Below are 7,195 nucleotides of genomic sequence, written 5' to 3'. Positions count from 1 at the left end.
TATATTTGGCTTAATTATCTTATTTTAAACAATTATGAACCTACGTGCATTTTTACTTTTAACCGCTTTTATTTAATTTTTAAAGAAGATTGAACGTTGTTTAAAACATATCTTTGAATCACGCCACATGAAATGTACCCGCAATTCTAAACATATTTTATTCAACATTTTGGGATTTGATTTGGGTCACATGAAATGCACACCTGAGTTTAAGAAGGTAATATTATTAAACTAACGAGCCTAAAGTAATTACGAATTTGCAACTTCGCGAGGGCCATGAAAATTCGCTAAATGGCGTGCCTCGAATTCTAAGGATCAAAACGAAGTGGGTTAAAACAAGGGCCATGCACTTGAGATTTTATTCGGCATGGCACACCTCGTTCCCAATTCTTAAAAGAAGTTCGAGATTGAGCTTTGGAAGGCCATAAGTTATGCATTTGACTAGTCGGGCGTGCCTCAACCCATTTTTAAAAGGTCTAATTAGTTAACTAAAGGTCTAAGGTGATTTGAATTCCATCTAAGTAAACAAATGACATAACGAAATGCAACAATGTCTTATTAATATATAACCCAACTAACTACAGGCCCAAATCACAAAGTACAACGGAAGTCTGGAATGAAATTTATAGCGCATCGAAGGCGTGGGGCCAACGTTAAAGGCCCAATTGCAAGCTCCAACGTAGATCATACACAGGAACCCAGCATTGTACATTTTTTTATTGAATACCAATCAGCTAAAACTATGTTGAGCAGTGATTAAACCAACATCTTTTCTCCCTTAATTATTCAAACATAGAGCAACTAAACTTATAATTCCAATCATGTCTGCGCCTCAGGCCCACATTTGCCTTGGACTCACAAGGCCATCTCGCAAGAAAAATGAACTTTGGGCCCAACGAGCCCAAGCCAGATTTCAAGGTAATCTGTTGGGAGATTTAAGACTCGATATCGAGTCTCCTCAGCAGCAAACAATGTATGTCTAATAAATAGGCCTCAATTTGCAAGTGTATAGCTGAACTAAAGAAAACTGGACAACATGCATTCAATCCAACAACACTGGTCTCAACAGACCCAAAACAGACCTGAAATACACTTGATACTACTAAAATTCTTTGCAATAATTCTCTACTTCTCCTACGCATGATCAAGACCCTTCAAACATTCAAGCTAAGCGAGTGAAAGGGAAACATTTATACAACACCATAAAGAATCTAAAAGGTAATGACAATAAACTAAATAACATATGTGAGCCTAGGAGAAACATGAAGACAACACATAATAAACATCACAACTGGTAAGAAATAGGGAAAGGGCAGCGATCAATTTCTTCAACTCGAACTACATAATTCAAGCACAATTGCCATAAAAAGCTTCATTTCCGTTCAAGGTTTGAAGGAAATACCTGGAAGTTGAAAAGCAAAATAGAGAAATGAGGAATCAGTAATGGAATCAGTAGCAGGAACAGGAATCAGCAACAAAATCAGCCCAGAAATGATTGAGAAAAGACCATTTTAGCCCAATTTTGAACCCACAATGATATCACATAAAGCTCAGAACCAAAATCCACCCAAGAGTGAACCAAAAACTTGTATACCAAACATATTCAGCTCTTTTTAAACTTCAGTTGCTCAGAACTTGTCACAGAATGAGTACCACAAGAATTTCCCAATGATTTTTCAATGAAACAGTATTTTTGTATTTTTTTTAGCCGTCTCTAATTTTTTATTTTCAACCCTTTTTTCTTTCTGCCTTGAATGGCAAGTCTTGATGCCTTTATAGGCAAGGCATTAGGGCAGCCTATTCCAAAATTAGATTTTCAAATGAAACCCTTTTTTTATTCTGATTTTAGCTTAGGCCCTTATTCAATTTTTGATTTTGCTCACATAACCTCAGTTCTCATATCAGAATTACAGAATACCCCCTTCCCCTAGCTTCCTAGAAGCTTCCCTAGGCAGTTACCAAAGATTCCCTAAGCTAAAGTTCCCAAAGTAACCCCTACAACCCCTGAAATTACCCTGAACCAAAACGGATCATGGGTCAATGTTGACCCAATTGTTCAAACCCAAATGAGTCGGAATGGACCCAAAGCCCAACTCACGGGATCAGAAATCTACTCGGCCCAGACTAGCAATTATCCAATCACCAAATAACATGAGACAATTAAAACTTTAGCCTAAATGATTTACTAACTAACAATTTGAACTAATCTTATTATAGCTAACCACAATAATTAAGAAAAAGACTCACATTTACTCATGCATAAACACATAAACTCCAGAACAAAATGAAAAGGATTCAAGAAAAAGAGAAGAAGCAGAAAACAAAAACAAAAAAATAATGAAGAAAAGGTTAAATAGAAGGAAGAAAAGACATACCTAAAAAAAATTCAGAAAACGAAGGAAGTAGCCTGGGTCTTCAAATCCTCTGATTTTTCGGCCAAATCTGATATTAATCGGGTGCTCTTACAAAGAACACACGAATAACATCGGATTAGACATGAAATTTCACCAAAACTTGACCTGGAATTCCTAGGGTTCATCTCTGATCTAAGATTTAAAGAGTTCAAGGGGTATTCGAGGGAAACTAAGTGGGGATTTGGAATGAGGGGGACTTGGGGGATCCAGGGTGTAATTTTGGTAACGATTGGACGCCGGCGCCGCTACCGGACGGTGGGGAATTCTGTGGCGGCTACTAGGGTTTGGGGGGAGTTTTCTGAAGTCGGGGGTATCGGGACGATGAAATGAGGGGGGTGCGTTCGGACATATATATACTCCCTAGGTTTATGTTCCGAGCCGTTCGATCAAGTGGGGATCAACGGCTCAGATTGACACTGGTCAAAATGGCATTGTTTCGCTTGAAGGGGACCCGGACCGGGTAGAGGCAGGTTTGGGCTAGAATTGTACAGATCTGGGGGGAAATTGGGCTGAAGGAGATTTAATGGCCCAAATTCGAATTTCCCTTTGTTTTTTGAATCTTTTCTCTTTTTTTTCAATTTCCAAATTTCTTTTTCTTTTCAAAACTAGAAATAAAACCTAAATTAATTATTAAAACTAATATTATCCTATCAAATTAAACTAATTAAACTCTAAAAATAATTACCATAACTAATTAAATACCAAATTAAAGAAAGCTAACAAAATTCGAGAAATTAAAATCAACGTGCAAAAATGAACTTTTTTGTGATTTTTCCATTTTTATAAAACACTAAATTACTAATTATTTCAAAAATGCAAAAAATTAAATCTTAAATGCAAATGCAGCATATTTTGTATTTTTCATTAATTAACAAATGAAATGCACGGACAAAAATGCAAATAATTAACAGCAAATGCCACAAAATCGACAAAATTGTAAATAATGAAACGAAATTACTTTGTGTTGAATTTATGGGAGTATTTCATGTAGGGCAAAAATCACGTGATCACAGTGCCATATTCAATGAGTGTTAATGCACGAAGGGTGATGACATGTCATATTTCTGTGATTGTTAATGCACGAAGGGTGATGTCGTGCCATGATTATGAGAGAGTAAAAGCACGAAGGGTGATGCCGTGTCGTTTCTATTGATTTCTATGGTGAGGAAGAGAGTAAAAGCACGAAGGGCGATGCCGTACACTTGTTACTGTGTTATTATTTCTGTTGTTTCAAAGTTGACATTTACCTAGTTTCTTTACTTTATTACAGTCAGAATTTGATATTCCCCTCAGCATGTTTCCCTTCCCATGTTTCCCTTCCCTCCCCGTACACTTATTACTTTATTATTGTAATATGATTTAACTGCACAGGTTTATATGGTTGTCGTGTCCTAGCCTTGTCACTACTTTGCCAAGGTTAGGATCGACACTTACCAGTACATGGGGTCGGTTGTACTGATACTGCACTCTGTAATTTCTGTGCAGATTTCGGTGCTGGATCGCGTGAGTGGTGTTGAGGTTGCTGCCTTCAGTCCAAAGGAGACCCGAGGTAGATATGTCGGCGTTCGCAGACCCCGGAATCCCCTTCCTTCTATTTTATATTTCCTGTCTCATTTCATTTCGAGAATAGTTGTATTTTTCTTTCTAAACCAATATTTGTAGAAATCCATAGATGTTCGTGAAATTGTAACACCAGATCATTGGGGTAGACATGTATTGGAGTAGTTTGAACTATTGTAACACTTCCGCACTTTATATCTGTTTAGCTTTAGTTATTATTTATTTCTATTTGGGTTAATTGCTAATGTGTTAAAACTATAAGTTGTTGGCTTGCCTAGCATTCAAGAGTTAGGCGCCATCACGATCCCGACGGTGGAAAATCCTTGTCTTGATAGTAATACTGCGAGGCGTAACAATCCTCTACAACCTTCTTAGTTATAGCTTTATAAGATGCAACTTCAACCCATTTTGTGAAGTAGTCTATGGCCACCAGAATAAACCTATGCCCGTTTGAAGCAGCGTGTTTGATTGGGACGATGACATCCGTTCCCCAAGCGGAGAAAGGCCAGGGTGAACTTGTAGCATTGAGTTCATTGGGTGGTACTCGTATCATGTCAGCATGTATCTGGCATTGGTGACACTTCTAAACATACTTGATGCAGTCTGTTTCCATAGTCATCCAAAAACACCCTGCTCTTAGTATCTTCTTGGATAAAATGAAACCATCCATTTGCGGTCCGCAGGTTCCGACATGTATTTTCTCGAGCAATATGGATGCCTCCTTGACACCGACACACCGCAGCAATCCTAGGTCAGGAGTCCTTCTATACAAAATTCCTCCTCTTTGAAAGAAATGGTTGGATAATCTTCGAAGTGTGCGCTTTTGAGTATCGGTAGCGTGCTCTATATATTCTCCCTTTGCCAAGTATTCTTTGATGCTGTGGAACCACGAATTTCTGTCAATTTCTTCTTCAATATGATCATAATAAGCTGGCTACTTATGAATCCCTATTGGGATAGGATCGATGAAATTCTTATCTGGGTGTTGTATTATAGAAGATAGAGTAGCTACCGCATCTGCAAACTCATTCTGGATCATCGGAACATGTTTGAATTTTATCTTTGTGAACCTCTTAATCAAATCTTTTACACAGTGCAAATATGGCAATATTTTGGTGTTCTTTGTAGCCCACTCCCCTAGAACCTAGTGTACCAAAAGATTTAAATCTCCAATTGTCAGCACCTCCTGAACGTTCATGTCAATGGCCAACCTGAGTCCTAAGATACAGGCCTCATACTCCGCCATATTGTTGGTGCATGGAAACCTGAGTTTTGCGGATACCAGATAGTGTTAGCCAATTTCTGATACTAAGACAGCTCTGATACCTACGCCTTTGAAGTTTGCTGCTCCTCGAAGAACATCCTCCAACCATCATATGCCTCGGTGATATCTTCTCCTACAAATGACACCTCCTCATTGGAAAATACATTTTTAATGGTCTGTATTCTCCGTCGATCAAATTTTATGCTAGATGATCCGCCAATGCTTTCCCTTTGACTGCCTTCTGAGTTACATAGACGATGTCAAACTCACTCAAAAATATTTGCCACTTTACTAACTTACCCGTAGGCATGGGTTTCTGCAAGATGTATTTTAGCGGATCCATCCTTGATATGAGAATACTTGCTTATGTCGATTCCTTTGACAATGGGCGGTACTCCTAGGATCTGTTCAATCCTGTCATTTTGTTCCTTGACCTGTAATTATAGGGTTAGTATTAAATTCTGTAATTTAGTATTTTCATACGTACCTGACCCTTCAGCTTCAAAATTATCAGGAAATCTGGAAGCCATAAGCAATGCGTTAGGGGTTCCTATGACCAAAGACACTCATATTTGCGGGTTGGCATGTTGTTTTAATTTTTAATGCTTGTTAATATGTTGAACATCATGACCATTTGGGCATCTAAACTCTGTTGTTGAGACATAAAGGACTTCAAGGTTTTCTCTATACTGGGCTAATCCAAGGAATCTCTTTGTGATGTATCCCTCCGATAATTCCCCAATCTATTGTGGGTTGGCAAGTCCATGTTGGAGGGCAAGTCTTTGTGATGTGACTCGTACTTACTAAGCGTAGCCCCTTTGATGGGTGCTACTTCTTTACTAGCCGGTATCTCTTGCATGTAGGCGGTACCTGTTTCCCTAGGGATTCACAGAGTCCTCGGTTGTCTACTAAGCTATGGTGTTCTTGTTCTAATTAATTGATTCAATGTTCTTCTAGTCATTCTAAGTTACGAAGTATAAAGGAAATTGATAGGTAAGTGAGAGGCAAGCCCCGTACTAAGAACGATAACCCGAACTTTGAATCAAACACTCAATTAGTATGACCCCACAATTAAGCGCCAAATTGTTTAACCAAAATCATTCAAGAATAAAATAATTAAATTTATATTTAATAAGGTCACTAGTAATCGTTAGAATCATAGATTAGATGAATGAATCGCAGAGTTAGGCTAAATAAGCAGTAACTAAAGCAATAAAAGTAAGAAAACAAAAGAAAAAATAATCTTATTGAGCCTCGTTATGAGCCACAGTACTTGCAAAGTAAAGAGAGATTGCCTAGAAAAAACATAATAGCCTTTAGTAATGAGTAAGTTTGATAGTATCTGAATGACTCACAAGTAAGGGGAGTGGGAATATTTATAGCCTAAGTTAACGTTCACATGTCCCTCCCCACTTTCGCATGCTGCTCCAGGTGGTTGGTGACTGCTGAGATATGCGCCTATTCTGAGAGAAGTATCTTACATAATGGATATGAGTGAATCCCTAATATTTCAGGGAAGATTGAAGATTAATTCAGATTTCGAGTTATTACTTCATCGATGGATCCTCGGAACTATCTTAGAGGTGCTTTACCGAGACACGGCTCTCATCTCCCCAGGAAAGAGTCATTGGATCGGAGACACATTTTACAGGGATAAAGTTCCATTGATATTTTATCCTCGAGATAAAACTTACATCAAGCAGTGTCGAGTTTCTATATAATCTATCCACCTGTCGAAGGCAGATTTTACCAATACAGTTTGGCTTATCTCTTAATTTTTCTCCTACCATAGAGCGCATTTTGTTAAAACTGAATTATCATTTTCCATCCACTAATAATAGTAAAAAAATATTTTATGGATTACGAGGTACAAATACATATGCAATGTTCAGTTTTTCTTTTCATTAGGAAAATATATACACGATATGTCCCCCAAAGGGACTGGTCTTGGTGGAAT

Source organism: Nicotiana tabacum, chromosome 22, assembly GCF_000715075.1.
Source record: "Nicotiana tabacum cultivar K326 chromosome 22, ASM71507v2, whole genome shotgun sequence".
NCBI classification, from domain to species: Eukaryota; Viridiplantae; Streptophyta; class Magnoliopsida; order Solanales; family Solanaceae; genus Nicotiana; species Nicotiana tabacum.
This window is presented reverse-complemented; position numbering follows the sequence as displayed.